This window comes from Notolepis coatsorum (assembly GCF_963971535.1).
Source record: "Notolepis coatsorum genome assembly, chromosome: 8".
NCBI classification, from domain to species: domain Eukaryota; kingdom Metazoa; phylum Chordata; class Actinopteri; order Aulopiformes; family Paralepididae; genus Notolepis; species Notolepis coatsorum.
Window position 1 is genome coordinate 8,810,234 of NC_140172.1, and position 17,174 is coordinate 8,827,407.

At 42.4% G+C, this 17,174-nt stretch overlaps 1 pseudogene across 1 annotated transcript in view; it reads right to left on the minus strand.

Moving 5' to 3' along the window:
* The window catches only part of LOC311232912 (protein CEPU-1-like), a 143,277-nt pseudogene extending 128,168 nt beyond the window's left edge, over nucleotides 1-15,109 (minus strand). The window contains exons 1-2 of the transcript in view: nucleotides 15,031-15,109; nucleotides 14,158-14,292 (exon numbers count right to left, since the gene is read on the minus strand). The product of the transcript in view is annotated as a protein CEPU-1-like (transcript). The remainder of the gene's footprint in view (nucleotides 1-14,157; nucleotides 14,293-15,030) is intronic.
* Nucleotides 15,110-17,174: the final 2,065 nt, after the last annotated feature.

Sequence of the window (17,174 nt, forward strand, 5' to 3'; positions counted from 1 at the left end):
CCTGTGAGACGTGCAACATCTCCTCAAAGTGGCACACGATGCAGAGATGGGCCTTGCGCCTCAGGTCAGGGCAGCAGTAGATGTCCGTGAACCTCCAGATGCCGACACAGTTTTCCAGAGACAGCTGGCCCTCTAGGAAGTCAGAGCATGCTCCTACTATGCCAGTGATGCGAAGCTGGTCTGCAGCCACCAGAAGCTCTTCCACGTTCTCTGCTGTCACCAGCACAAAGCGTGTGTAGGAGTACTCTATGATGAGCTGCATCATACCCGGAGACACCCCAGGGATAGTGTGGACTGCTTTCTCTGAGTCGCTCCAGCGAGTGAAGAGGGCTCTGTGGGACGCAGAGTATAGAGATATCTGATGAGTAAACAGTAAGCAACATTCTGTCCTGTGTAGTAATATATTTTCACTGTAGAAGTATAGGGTCTTAGCACAGTAGAAGTATAGTATCTTTTTAGAGTAGAAGTACAGTATAGTATCTGTTTACAGTAGAAGTACAGTATAGTATATGTTTACAGTAGAAGTACAGTATAGTATCTGTTTACAGTAGAAATGCAGTATAGTATCTGTTTACAGTATAAGTACTGTATAGTATATGTTACAGTAGAAGTACAGTATATTATCTGTTTACAGTATAAGTACAGTATAGTATATGTTTACAGTATAAGTACAGTATGGTATCTGTTTACAGTATACATACAGTATAGTATATTTTTACAGTATAAGTACAGTATATTATCTGTTTACAGTATAAGTACAGTATAGTATCTGTTTACAGTAAAAGTACAGTATGGCATCTGTTTAGGGCAATTCCATGCAAATGTCAATCGCACCATGAAAAAATTTAAATAACATGATCATAACCAAACCAATTTCAAATGTATCATCAAGGTCTATATTTTGAAGTACAAAATAGATTTGATCGTAATATTTATGAGAATGCATGTTTTTTCACACTACAGAAGGGGACACAATGATGTAAACATTTATTTTTTGATTAACCTAATTGTATGACTTTCTGAATGGCCAGAATGGCAAAAAAAAAGAATCAACAGATATTTTTCTAACCTCACCTTTGGTCATGAAGGGCTGTTGTATCAAAATGTGAATCAATGATGTACTTTGTGTCTTTCCATTGGCAGGTGAAGCATGCTGTTATAATGCCCCTTTATGGGACAGTGAATGTAACATCCATAACGTTTTCCAGGAAAAGTTGTCATAAAACATGCATCTGGAATGCAATGTCAACCAAACTTCCTAAGCAAAGCTAACTTTTATAAAGATGACATATTAGTAACAATTAGTCATTCTGGTCTTATTTTTTGTATTCTTTACAAGTGTTATGGATGTTACCGTCATGGATGTTACATTGCAAGTGACGGATGTTACATTGCGAATGTGTGTTGTTAAGTCAGATTATGACCCCTTTGTTTGAAGTATAATTTACACATTTTAGTTACACTTATTGAGATAAAGATGAGCCTGCAATAAGAAATGTTTTGACCTTTTGGATTTTGAGATAGGTGACAAAATACACAGCGTTATGGATGTTACGGAAATTGACAAGCTTTTCGGACACACTGAACACATGATGAAAACTCTGTGAATATCTTTTTCAAATAATAACATGTTTACTATCACTTTGTAGGGAAGGGTTTGAGGTACCCAAAAAAACCTGGCATTTCCTCTCAAGGAATGAATCACAAAATGTTTGCGTTATGGATATTACACGTCTGAACTAGACAAAAAAGTCCGATTATGACCCCTTTGTTTGATTTAAATCAGAAGTATTTTATGACTCCTTGTTAAAATCCAACATATTTCCAGACACAACTTTTTCACACATTGTTGATCTAGGCAGAGCAGTGTCCACGTTAGCCTACTGCTAATCGGCTGCTGTCGGCCATCTCCCCCTCGCGTCTGCTCAGCCTACATGTGTATTTGTTATTGTTTTGCCGAGTATCGTGACAAGAAACCCACCCCAAAAAACACAGAAACCCAAAATGAAACCAAACATAAAGTAAATTAGTATTATTCCAGGGACGACATTTCAAGACAGGCCCCAGGAATGAAGGATGCAGTGACCATAAGAGAAGGAGTCAAGCAGAGGGTTCAGAAACGCCACATGTCCATGTCCCTTATGGAGGCTTACCGCTGCACTTCCAACCAAAGAGGACAAGTCCTGGGTCAGTTTTGATCAGATTCGTGAACACCTCAATCCTCACATGGATAACAGAGGGAGATACCATTTCTCTGAACCAGTCCAGGCAGAGTGAATTGGACTTGATTTTTTATAACTTTCTTTTCATGGTGAGGTTGAAATTTTCATGGAATTGCTCCAAAACTCATCTTCTGATTTAACTGATATTCATATTGCTGTTCTCTGTATAGAAAACACTTTTTTATGTTAATCAAATAAAGAGCAATTTTCCAAAAACCTTTTGTAATTTATTTTCAGAAGTGAATGATATTTTGAAACTATTTAAGACCAAAAAAAATAAAAGATTTGTGATGTCACAGTATGATGTCATAATAGAACATTCTAGAACATTTGTGATGTCACAGTATGATGTCATAATCGACATTCTAGAACATTTGTGTTCTATATTCAATCATTCTCTCAGCATTTCCTGGCATTTTGTCAGACTACAACATGAATCCAGACTGGTTTGACCCTCAAAATGGTCCACTGAAATCAAACACATGTGGGTAAAGCCCTATTTAACATCCATAACGCAAAAATGTAACATCCATAACGGCACTTTTTTGTGATTCATTCCTTGAGAGGAAATGCCAGGTTTTCCTGAATGTGCTTTTTGGGTACCTCAAAGCCTTCCCTACAAAGTGATAGTAAACATGTTATTCTTTGAAAAAGATATTCACAGAGAGAACATTGGAAACTTAACTTAACATTGACAAGGCATCGATTTGAATTGGAAGTATAATTTACACATTTTAGTTACACTTATTGAGATAAAGAGCCTGCAGTAAGAAATGTTTTGACCTTTTGGATTTTGAGACAAAATACACAGCGTTATGGATGTTACGGAAATTGACAAATACTAACCAAGCTAACCTGAACCAAACTAACCTGAACCAAGCTAGGCTGAACCAAGCTAACCTGCACCAAGCTAACCTGAACCAAGCTAAACTTACCTGAAATAGTCACTGCAGTCACACAGGAGGGCCTTGTGGGCATTCAACTCAGTACTGTTGACTATAATAACCACATCACAGAGCCCTCCCTCCAGACGCAGCTCATTAAGGATTGTACAGGACATTGTTTCCTTTTCCATGTGGGGATTTAAAAATGGTATCTACAGAATATATTCAACCGTACAGACAAGTAACCGGAAACAACAAGTGATATCTTCACTTGGTCTTCTGAGATCTGAGATCATCTGAGAGAATTGTTGAATATACAGTACACACATTTTCTAGAATGTTCTATTATGACATCATACTGTGACATCACAAATGTTCTAGAATGTTCTATTATGACATCATACTGTTTGTTTGTTTATTTACACATATAAAAACAATTACATATATAATACAATATAATCCACAAGGGATGTGTAGGAGAATTGCCTAAAAACCCTATAGGGGCTTGCATGTGGCATTCACCAGGAAGCTAAATTACATTATATCAAGATAAAACTCTTCCAATCTTAATAACGCTGTTACCGTTACTGCCAAAAAATGTGGCGCGTTACTATGATTGAAGCTGTTTTTTTCATCAGACAGAACTCTGCGCCGAGAAGCAATACTCTTTTTCCTTGGTTAGTGGGCAGTGCGCGATTGCCTGAGGTTGAGTAAAATGTCATGGTAAGCCAATCAGAGGTAGAGGTGGGCGGGTGTTAGAAAGAATCCAGAGTCTAACACACAGCGACAACACAAGCGACTCAGTCAACGACAGACCGCGGTTCCGTGTACATTTTGATAGTTGGCGAGCCCAAATAATCCAAAACCTATCCAACGAACAACACAAGCGAGCAGTCAACGACAGGCCGCGGGTCCATGAGCATTTTTTGTTCACTCTTGTGTTAGTTGTGTTGCAGCGCAGGGCACTACAGTAGTGGAGGCTACAGCCTTATCAACAGTGCTGCACTTCCTGGTTTAATAGCACAGTCTTCAGGTGCTCAGATATATATATATATATATATATATATATATATATATATATATATATATATATATATATATATATATATATATATATATATATATATATATATATATATATATATATTAGAGCTGGGCATAGATACATTTTTTTAATCTAGATTAATCTACCTGCAATCCTGGAATTAATCTAGATTAATCTAGATTAAAATGGCTAAAAAAAAAAAAAAAGTCTGCCGAAGGTGTTCAAAATAGGTGTGTTCTACCCAAATAATGACCAGAGGAGGAGATTTATCCTCTCCTCTTCATCTGAGGAGTCACTAGCTGTTCTATCTCCTTGTTCAACAGCATGAACATGTCTCTTCTTTTTGTAATTTCCAGTGTTTCTTTTAAAACCAGATTTATCGTAATTTTCTGTGCCCTTCCTTTGATGCCATTAACATTGTTACACTGATATTGACAGCTCTCTCCAGTGTCAAATCACTCTCTGTCAGTAGTTTCTTCTGTGAACCTTCATTTCTTAATCCACACACAAACCTGTCTCTCAATGTGTCTTTTAGTGAATCTCTAAATTCACAATGCTGCTGACTGGTTGCTCACACACAGACTGCTGCAGAAGCAGGTTTCTCAACAAATTCAGTGCAAGCTCAGTGTAACAGTTCCATGAATGAATGAATGAATGAATGAATGAAAACGTTATTTAACAGATTGCAGAATGGGTACAATACAGTACGGCTCAATACATACAATTGTTAAGGGGATGCAGACCAGAGAAAGACGTTTGTCTTGTTTACATCAGGGTCCCCCATTTTCATTTATTTGCTCCACATTGTCATTAGCCCCTTTCGTGACTGTGATGCACTGAGTGAATCCACAGTCACTTGCTCCTCAATAGGAAACCAACCTAGATTTACCATGAAGGACTGGTTCTGGCCGAACCGTTCGTTATACAAGAATCACAGAGAAATTACAAAGGTACTCACAGTTGCACGAGGATTTCGGACAGAGATAAGGGATGGTGCGCATGCGCTGTGATCACCCAACGGCGGAAATAATGCTGTTTTGAGCAGTTTATAAAAATTATTTAAAATGTTTATTAGCAACGCAGAGCTTTCAAACCATCCCGTATCTCTGTCTGAAACCCTAGTGCAACTGTGAGCACCTTTGAAACGTCTCTGTGATTCTTGTATAACGAACGGTTCAGCCAGAACCAGTCCTTCATGGTAAATCTAGGTTAGTTTCCTATTGAGGAGCAAGTGACTGTGGATTCACTCCGTGCATCACAGTCACGAAAGGGGCTACATTGTCATCAAACGGTCCAATATTTCCAATAACCCAAGCCATTTCTGTTGTAAACACTCACGATAGTCCAGTCGATCCTTCCTTTAGTGTGTAAAGTGGATTTCCTCCTCTTGTAGATGTTTCCCAGTGCCGCCCGTATCCAACGTGAGCTAACATGCTAACTCGCGTCGTTAATAATGTAAACAAAGCTTGCAACGGACTTCTTTTTTCTTGCATTGCGCAGATTCAGACGTCCTCATCGCCGAATTGTGTTATATCCTGAGGACTTCTTAACCTAACCTGTATAACAATGATTACCGGACCACTACTTTAGTTTAACACATTATTCTGACTACAGCTCCGGTAGTGCAATCACTTCCTGGTACCACAGCTGGGAACTACGGCAAGTATTTAAGGACAATACAGACCTAACGGCGTCAATTATATTATCGCGCGATACTAGTCTCGCGATAACGCAGCACGTTAACGCCGTTAACGGCCCAGCTCTAATATATATATATATATATACGTGCACACTTAGTTATCAATTCTGATTGATTTATCAGATCTAATAATAATGATAATAATAACTTCATTTTATATAGCGCCTTTCAGAAGACCCAAGGTCGCTTTACATAGGGGGAATTTTTTTTTCAAAAGTAGCAAACATAGTGGACAGACACAACATACAAAGTGAGAAATTAGGGGTTAAAGGCCAAGTTGAAGAGGTGTTTTTTTTTAATGAGACCAGAGTTGGGGCATTGCGGAGTTAGTCAAATATCTGATTTATTTTGTTTGGCTGTTCACATTCTTTTTTAAATGTGGCCCAATATCAGATTCCAGTGTGAACTAGGCATGCTCCCGAACTGACATGCGCAAATGAACAAGAAAGAAGACAGCGTAATTTTTGTGTTATGGAAAATCGCTATATAAATAAAATGAATTATTATTATTATTATTGATTTGTGTGGACCCCAGTAATAGTATCCTATGCCTGTGGCAATGGCTAATGGGGATCCGAATAAACTAAACTAAACTAAACTCCTGCCAGGACTTTAAACCTGGGCTGGAATGGTGTCAGGGTCGTTCATGTGTAGGTGCTCATTAATGAGCCTGGAGTGATATTTGATTTTATTGTCCATAGTGGAGAAAGCTGCCTCGCCGCATATTGATTAAAATGTCTATACTTTTCTCTTTTCCCAGAGCACGGCATGTGGAATTACTTCCCTCTGACTGTTTCTCAGACGGTTGTCTGTCTCGTCTCTCGCCCCCGACTGCCTGTGTCTCTCACTCACATACTGACTGGAGTCACAGCGCTGGTGGGAAGGCACAGATCTGATTGGCTGAGCAGCGTCACCTGACAGCGTACCCTAAAGACTGGAGAAGCTGCGCCGCTTAAAATAGAAACGCTCAGTCAAAATGTATTAATTATTATGCTCCTATAGTCTGCATCTGATAATGTGGATTATTCTCCTATAGTCTGAGTCTGTTAATGTGGATTATGCTCCTATAGTCTGAGTCTGTTAATGTGGATTATGCTCCTATAGTCTGAGTCTGATCATGTGGATTATGCTCCTATAGTCTGCGTCTGTTCATGTGGATTATGCTCCTTCAACATGGACATGCTAAAGGAATGGACAATGAGTTCTGAAAAACCTACATAATTTGTTTTCCCGTCTGCAAATACTGGGGGAGTAAAACAAAAAATTCCCATCTGTAAACTTTGTAATAAGACTCGAGTTGTGCATATTTTGGGCGGCAAGAATGACGTTGATATTTATCCCTATTTGCTGGTTAGGAGGTGTAACGTTAGCCTTGCCATGACTTTCGCTCTCTGATCACTCCCGAGTCCCTCACTACCTGGCTCATTACATTGTTGCATTCTTCATTTGGTTCGCCTGCTTTCACACAGATATCTGTGAGGCGGACCGAGACCTTCTGAACAATGTTACGCGGTCGAAAAGGGCGCTCGGCTATTGGACAGTGGAAATGTGTGTGTGGCGCGAGCCCGTGTGTGCACGCGCGCGCGCGTGTGTGTGTGTCTGTGTGTGGACTGTTTGCGAGCCCTCCAGATCAGCCGAGCGAGTTTTGACATGGCATTGATCCATTGTTCTATTGAAGCACATTACCACCATCCTCTCGCTAAACAACTTGTAGACCACAGTGTTTTTATGAGAGCCCACAAGTAGCTGTTTTATTAATAATATAATAAGCCGTTTTTTCTTCCTTCTTCCCAAGATGCACAGATATATAGATATATAGATAGATAGATAGAGAGATAGATGCAGTGTGCTTGTTTTGCAGTGAATGAATGCTGCAAGCAGTGGTAATAATAATCACTTCCTCTATTTGGTTCGCGTTTGGTCCGCTGAAGCCGAACCGAGACCTACGTTTTCAGCCGGACCAGAGTTTGCCTGTTTGGTCCGCGAACCGAGTTCGACACGCATTCACACAAACCTGAAAAACCGGACTATCGAATTCTGGTCAGAAAGTCCGGACCAAACAGCCCCTGTGTGAAAGCGACCTAACTATCGCGCCGCGCCGCCGCCACAACTAGAAACAATGGCCTGGCAAAAAAAGAATATATATATAATATATATATATATTTTTTTTTTTATAATTTTTTTTTTAATCTGTGCAGGCCAGGCCACCGGGAAAACTCCCGTTGCTCCCGATGGCCAGTCCGGGCCTGCTGACTGGTCTGGAGAGAACGTGGAGATACCCCACCTGAACACTGACTGGTCTGGAGAGAACGTGGAGATACCCCACCTGAACACTGACTTGTCTGGTCTGCAGAGAACATGGAGATACCCCACTTGAACACTGACTGGTCTGGAGAGAACATGGAGATACCCCACCTGAACACTGACTGGTCTGGAGAGAACATGGAGATACCCCACCTGAACACTGACTTGTCTGGTCTGGAGAGAACATGGAGATACCCCACCTGAACACTGACTTGTCTGGTCTGGAGAGAACATGTAGATACCCCACCTGAACACTGACTGGTCTGGAGAGAACATGGAGATACCCCACCTGAACACTGACTGGTCTGGAGAGAACATGGAGATACCCCACCTGAACACTGACTGGTCTGGAGAGAACATGGAGATACCCCACCTGCACACTGACTGGTCTGGAGAGAACATGGAGATACCCCACCTGAACACTGACTGGTCTGGAGAGAACATGGAGATACCCCACCTGCACACTGACTGGTCTGGAGAGAACATGGAGATACCCCACCTGCACACTGACTGGTCTAGGAGAACATGGAGATACCCCACCTGAACACTGACTGGTCTGGAGAGAACATGGAGATACCCCACCTGAACACTGACTGGTCTGGAGAGAACATGGAGATACCCCACCTGAACACTGACTGGTCTGGAGAGAACATGGACATACCCCACCTGAACACTGACTGGTCTAGGAGAACATGGAGATACCCCACCTGAACACTGACTGGTCTAGGAGAACAGATGAAGACAGTGGGGAGGAGTTTGATGATGACAAGTTTGATGATGTGGATTCAGAGTTCTGAACACGGTAGCCACTTTCTGAGTGAGAAGTTTCAGGAAGACTTACAATCCAAAACAAGTAATTATCGACTACTACTATGCAGTAAGAAGAAGCACATATTGTTATGTTGTGGCCTATATGCTTGAGTAATGTAAATACCTTTCTTTTGTTATTTCTGTTTTATTAAGCTATGTTATTGTATTAAGGAACATAGTTTGACCAGTTTTAGTGTTTTTCCAATTTGCTATTTGGGGTCAGTAGAGATATTGTAAATACATAATGTCTGTGCTATCCAAATGTAATCATTTCAGTGTCCTCTAAAACTTTCTGCACCAAAATGTGTTGAAATTTGGTAAATTCCAGTAAATATTGCAATTTCGAAACTCTTGAGTATCATAAATGGATTCAGCATCCTGAATAACCCCCAAAACCCCTCCAACATTGTTGAAATTGATCAAGTAGTTTCCGAGATTTGTCAATTTAGGTGATTATGCTTTTTTTTTTTCTTACAGTCAACATATTCTTAAATAATAGCGCTGCCCGAGGCTGGGCATGATACAGTCAACATATAGCAAGAGAGAGAGCGAGAGAGAGCTCCCGTTCTACAGTCAATATACAGTGTACAGAGAGAGAGAGAGAGAGAGAGAGAGAGAGAGAGACACATTGGAAATAAATTGAAATGCTATTTGGCCCTAAACAGAGAGTACACAGTGGCAGAATACCTGAGCACTGTGACTGAAGATCCTTGACTAGGTACAGACTCAGCGAGCACAGCCTAGCCATCGAGAAAGGCCGCCATAGGCAGACTGTGTGTGTTAGAAAGAGAGAGAGAGAGAGAGAGCATGTGTGTTTGTTGTGTGTGTGTGTTAGAGAGAGAGCATGTATGAGAGAGATAAGCAAAGATGACCCCCTAAAGGATATTCAACTTTTAATGAAAGAACAAAACAGAAGGAAAAGATAACTTCACAAAGGCAACATGAATATACATAGATCCAAAAGGACAAAGATCAACACTTAAATCCAAAGAGAAGAGGGTCTATACCAGAGAAAACAAAGCAGCAAGGAGCCAATGGCCGACATCAGCTAAATAGGCTAGCCAGGTAGGCTACTGACACCAGGCCACACACAGCTTTGGCCAACGGCCCAACGCTACCCAAGCTACACAAACGACCAAGACAATTTCACACACAGCACATGTCGTATCTCCAAATGTTGTGAAGTAACATATGTTTTGCCTGGAAAAAAACATCGTTATTAACAAAACATTCGGGGAGGGGAAGGAAGGAAGAGTGGGGTAATGTCATGACATTTTCATTCATCTTACCTGCACCAAGGAACGCAGGGCGAAAGGCCGCAACACAGGTCTCCACGTTGACGAAAGGCCTCTCGCTGGCGGCACAAAAAGAAGCTATGGCCGGTGCCTTGTCATGGTGCAGGCCCGACTACATCTTCTGTCAAAGATGATGTCGTAGTCAGAGTGCCAGAACCCCCTGCTATTCTCACGGCTAATGTCAATGGTCGTAGCACAAGCTAACAGCTAACTCTAGGCTAACTGATAGCATCAAACTAACGTTCCCAGCCGAGCGCAGCCGGCAGCTAACGTCGTAGCTAAACAGCTAACTGGCTAACAGTTAGCTCAACCCGGCTATCGCTAACCATTAGCTAACGCAGAAGCAAGCTATGCGGCTACCACTGAAAAACTGTACAATGTGAGAAAAGCAATACAGGTGCTGACACCAGGCCACACACCGTTAGCTACTAGTACTACAACAGCTAGTCGGCCACGGCGGGAATAGAATAGAGTTAATAGAATAGGTTAAAAACTCACCAAACGTCCAAGAGGATGGAGACAACCGCGTGGAGTTGACGAAGTTCATCTGCCAAACGACCATCCTCTTCATCTTGGCTGCATGCGCTGTCTCTAGGTTAGCTAACGCTAGTTAGCCTTTAGCTAAGCTAGCTACTAGCCGACATCATCATGGCTATATCCCGACTGCACCATGACAAGGCTCCGGCCATTTGTCCCGCCAGGGAGAGGCCTTTCGTCAACGTTCCTTGGTGACTGACCGACTGATAATGACCGACCTCTTCGTCTTGGCTGGCATAACTAAGCATAACCTCCAAAGCTGCACGCGCGAAATAGTCAAACGCAGCTGACGCACGCCGGCGTACACATGATGTAACCACTCCCTTCGTTGAAACCAATAGTATGTCTGCTGCAGAGCCCCAGAGCTCCAATAGTGAGTATGTCTGCTGCAGAGCCGCAGACCCAGGAACAAGTCAGACACATTCTACAAACGTGTCTAATGTGAAATATATAAGCATATAAGCAAAATTAGATTTTAGGTCTGTGATGAAAAAGGGCCTCGCGGGAAGTGGGGCCTCGCAAAAAAAAATACAAATAAATAAAAATAAAAATAAAAAAAATAATAAATAAAAAATATTTTCTTTTTATTTTTATTTTTATTTTTTTGTGCGAGGCCCCCCTTCCCGCGAGGCCCTGTGCGACCGCACTGCTCGCACACCCCCTGAGGCGGCCCTGTCCATATCTATCATAAAAGTTTGGTGGTTCCAAAATTTCCGGGTTCATTGTGTTGGCAAATAGACTAATCTCTTTGTGTTGCTTCGAGCAAAAAAGTATCTGAAATCCTCGCCACCTCCTGCTCCTGCTTTGATCTGTATCACTTTTCTACTTTACCTCTGACTTCTGTATTTTATTAAGCTGAGTTACATTTTTCATTTAAAACTTTGGTTTTATGGTAGTCTACTGTATGTGTATTGTGTCTTGTTATGTATGTTTTGTCATAATTTGTGCTCGCCTTCTTGGCCAGATCACCCTTGAAGAAGAGACCTCGGTCTCGATGGGTTTTTATTACTGCTTAAACAAAGGTTGGATGATGTACGGTTATCACTCACCAACTGTGAGACAAGGCCGGCGCCTCAGTTTCACCCATTTATTTTGGCCATCAAACAAAAACGTGGCCAAAATAAATAGGTGAAGTGCTGAGGCATACTGTGCTCGTTGACTCTCCTGGTTTTGCTACCGTACATATTTGGATGTACTTTTTTTTCTTTCTTTTTTTGTATTATCTTTTCCCCCCTTCTTTTTTCGTTTTTCTCCCCATCCCGATGTTAGTCGTGCCCATGCCCATTCCCAATCCCCCCTTCCTGGTCGTTGCGCACTCTACCCCCCTACCGTCGGTCTGGGAGGGCGGAGACTACTATCACATGCTTCCTCCGACACATGTGTAGCCAGCCCACCGCTTCTTTTCACCTGGCAGCGCGGACTCTCACTGGGGGAGCGTAACGTGTGGAAGGGTCACACTACCTCTCCTAGATCCTTCCCTCGCTGTGCAGGCGCCCCGACCGACCTGTAGGAGTCGCTGTTTATTCTTGACATTTTACCAGGAGTTTGGTAGTGAAATGCCTATGAAATATTTCCTCACATTCACCCATTCACTCACACACTCACACAACGACAAGCATGCATGGTGCCAACCTTCTCCTTGGGATCAGTTAAAGTGCCTTGCTAAATAACTTGTAAGTCGCTTTGGATAAAAGTGTCAGCTAATTGACTAAACGTAAATGTATTGAGTGCATATACTTTTCAGTAGGCCGACATTTCTGTAAAAAAAAAAAAACGATATCGGCCGATAATATCGGTAGGCCGATAATATCGGACATCCCTAATATATATATATATATATATATATATATATATATATATATATATATATATATATATATATATATATATATATATATATATATATATATATATATATATATACTATATATATTTGTATTGGTCTTATGTGATATAAAATTTTTCTCAGATACTGAATTTTGGGTTTTCATTAGTTGTAAGCCATACTCCTCAACATGTTAAGAAATAAAGGCTTGCAATATTTCACTCTGTGTGTAATCAATCTATATCATTTATGATTTTCACTTTTTGAATTGAATTACTGAAATGAATGAACTTTTTTCTTTGATATTCTAATGTACTGAGATGCACCTGTACGGTATATATGTGAAGGTAGCATATGGGACCTATTGATCGATCAGGGCTAAGGAGATACACTGAGCTACCTAGACATTTGTTGCACATGGGCAGTATTCGAAGCCCTTATTCCCTACGCATCTCACGTTTGTTTTAGTTTTTTTGTGTGTGTTACGAAGATATACCCGCTGTGTTGTGTTGTGTGTACCGCACATCAGTAAATCACAATCACGTTTTATAAAATAAGGACACTCTCTTTTAAATGAAACACAGATTCAGACTGAAAACCTCTCTTTACGTCTGATGTCCTGCCCTGTGTTGAGACGTCATCGGGCTGCTTGTGAATGATGGATGAGGATCATTACTTGTTTTTGCTCTTGTACAATGTGTTTTATCTTGTCATCCATTATACTATGTACTGTAGCATTGAACTCACAGCTGACTGCATCGCAGTCTATCAAGTGTGTGGTATCCTATCTGCCCTTGTTCCTAGAAGGTTCTGGATGGGCAGCTATAGGGATGTTGCGAGTTATACGTCATCTTGTGTGTGTGTGTGTGTATTTGTGTGACGTAAAAAAAAAATAAGATAATAAAAAACGTTTGCCTTGCTTTGTTATTGCCGGAGCCTGCCAGTAACATGTTTCTGTTCAAATGATTGCATTGCATGTTTCATCTTGAGTGGACTAAATGGGAAAATAAAGGTTTTTACATTTGATTCAGTTTGATTTTCTTTCGCTGATATCTATTAAACTGTCAACAGTCAAATTGGAACAGTAACTCAAAACTGCAATCTAGAATCAAGTTTATGCATCTATTGAATTGAGAATCGATTATGGATCAAGAATAGATTCGAACCTGTACTGCACCTAGTTAGCAGCACTGCCAGGTTAACGGTGCATGATCACTGCAGTAGCAGCAGCAGAGCAGAGCAGAGCTCAGAGTCCAGAGAGCTGCGTCCGTAGCTATAATATAGAATATACAATGGGTCCGCAAACATCGTGAAAATGATCAATAACGCTGGCGCCAGGGAGTAAAGATGGAAAAACAGCGTGGCGGTCAATGAGTTAAAAACAACACGAAGCACATTATTATTCTTGCCCTGAGGCCATGATGGTACCATCTACAAACAAACATGAAGCACATAAAGAACCCCCCCCCCCCCCCCCCCCCAACCCCTCCTCCTCCTTCTTAAGAAAGTATTAAAAAAAAAAGATATATAACTCACAGTTAACGATAACGTTTATGGTCTGGACGTCCGTGTCGATCTCGTAGACGGCTGTGCATTCGTACGGCCCGGCTTTCTGTCTGGTGATGGAGGCGATCTCCAGGTACTCCTCGTCCAGAGAGACAGACAGGTCAGCTGGGAGGAGAGACAGACAGACAGGTCAGCTGGGAGGAGAGAGACAGACAGACAGGTCAGCTGGGAGGAGAGAGACAGACAGGTCAGCTGGGAGGAGAGAGACAGACAGACAGGTCAGCTGGGAGGAGGGAGACAGACAGACAGGTCAGCTGGGAGGAGAGACAGACAGACAGGTCAGCTGGGAGGAGGAGAGACAGACAGGTCAGCTGGGAGGAGACAAACAGACAGGTCAGCTGGGAGGAGGAGAGACAGACAGGTCAGCTGGGAGGAGAGAGACAGACAGGTCAGCTGGGAGGAGAGAGACAGACAGGTCAGCTGGGAGGAGGGAGACAGACAGGTCAGCTGGGAGGAGAGAGACAGACAGACAGGTCAGCTGGGAGGAGAGAGACAGACAGGTCAGCTGGGAGGAGAGAGACAGACAGACAGGTCAGCTGGGAGGAGAGAGACAGACAGACAGGTCAGCTGGGAGGAGAGAGACAGACAGACAGGTCAGCTGGGAGCAGGAGACACAGACAGACAGGTCAGCTGGGAGCAGGAGACACAGACAGACAGGTCAGCTGGGAGGAGAGAGACAGACAGACAGGTCAGCTGGGAGGAGAGAGACAGACAGACATGTCAGCTGGGAGCAGGAGACACAGACAGACAGGTCAGCTGGGAGCAGGAGACACAGACAGACAGGTCTGTAACTCGAGGCCCCGTAGTCGTTCAGCAGAAACTCGGCGCGGGGAAAACTAGTACCCCTGAGGCGCCGCCAGGGGGCAGCAGAGCGGCTAACCGCCAGTGAGCTACTGATTGAGTCGGTGACGTCGGCGGTCATAGAGATGCTGCTTTGCATAAAAAAAAGTCTTCGATTTAACCTTGCAAGACCCGGATCTATTTCTACTTGCAAAAAAACGTTCAGATGGTGTTGCAGGAGTACTTTGGAGGGGAGAATAATAGTGTATTTAAAAATATTACAACTGTGGTTGTAATATCAGGTAGCAGAATTTCCTATAGGTCATTTTTACTCACTGTCAGAATAACATGGCAAATGTCTATTTACTTCACTAAAACAACTTAAGGGTTCATTTATATGGTTATGGTTTATTATTTGGCCACAGAACGGTATACATTATGAATAATAGATCTTGGGACTTTAAGAATCAATATTGGGATCGTTCAAATGAAATGATTCAATATGGATTTTTGTTTTGATATTTGCACTCTGGGGAGGTTGTCAGATTTTGTTGACTTTTAATTAATGTCACTTATCCCGTCTTCCTTCGGGAGAGGACTCTACGTTGGACGCTGCAAGAAAAGTCACTTGAATGAAATCTCCCTTTGAGATACAATATATACGCAGGGGTGTAAAGTACTTGAGTAATTGTACTTTGTTACAATACTTAAGTACTGTTTTGGGGGATTTGCACTTTACTCGAGTATTATTAGGTTTGTATACTTTCTAGCCAGATACTCTGACTTTTACTTGAGTACGATTTTGAGACGGTACCCATACTTTCACTTAAGTATAATTTCTGAGTACTTTTTACACCCAGTAGCTACACGACACACAGGCTCCCGGTATTCTCTTTAGAACACACGTTTATGGCATACACAGCAAAATGGTTACAAGTAGGTTGCTCTCGGGTCCTCTCTGTGTGAGCTGAACACCGAGGAAGAAGAGTGCTGAATGTCCTCTCTCTCGCTGGCACAATACGACCATTCGTTATATCACCCTCTCCTTTCTTTCTTATCTCCCTTTCTGGCGCCATCTGGATACCTATCGAGTCTAACCAACTAAAATGTTGACACTCTGCGTAATGTCAGGTCAGAAGTGAGAACAGACTGTTCTTTCATATTATTCACACTCTCTCGGCTTAAGGTCAGAGTGAATAGGATATATAATTGTCCTAATGGGTTTTATCTTCTGAGAAAACTCTACCCAACTCGTTCAAAAGGTGAAGAAGGCAGGACGGAAAGAAGACGGTGATTCTACAGAAAGAGACACAGGAACTCTCACACGCTGCGGTGGGAACGCCGTGACTAGGAACATTTGGTACAACAACAACAACAACAACAACAACAACAACAACAACAACAACAACAACAACAACAACAACAACAACAACAGCACAGCGGTCCTGCTGAACCCTTTGGGCTGATTAGTCTTTTTCACGAGCCATGGCCGGATTCCGCCACTAGGGGGCCCTGGGGGCCAGGAAGTGCTATGGGCTCCCCTGTCCCTCAGGGAACCGATATCTATAGGGGGCCCAGGGGGTCATGCTGCCCCAGGAAGGGACTTCAGAAACCACCTCTGGAATGCGCATATGTAAGGCTATTTCATAACAGACATGTGACCAAATTGGCGCCCTTGTACTTTAAACAGTACACTGCGGCTCACTGCGGATACAATCATAGTGATGATGAGATTAATCTACACGTGAACCCGGGGCCCTCTGTGACTCCGGGGCCCCCGGGGCGCGTGAATATATTTTCCCTAACAGAGTTGCACTTCCGCATTCGGTTTGCGCGATCTGATTGGCCACTGACGTTTCTGGTCGTGTGACATCTGCGCCAATCGTGTGACGCCTCTTTCTATCACCGGTTAAGCTTAGGCGCTCTTTCGAAGTTGGTTACGGTTAGAGTTTGTCTTAGAGCAGGGCGATAGAACACCAGCCCTGATTCCAAACTCTAACCTTAACCAACTGCGAAAGAGTCGCCTAAGCTTAACCAGTGATAAACTAGGCGTTAGGTCGTTTCCTGCTGTTCGAGGCGGAAATAGGCAAAGACACAGCTCGTCACGTGATTGGCCGCAGATGTCACATGACCAGAAACGTCAGTGGCCAATCAGATTGCGCAAACCGAACGCGGAAGTGCAACTCAGTTAGGGAAAATCTCTCTCT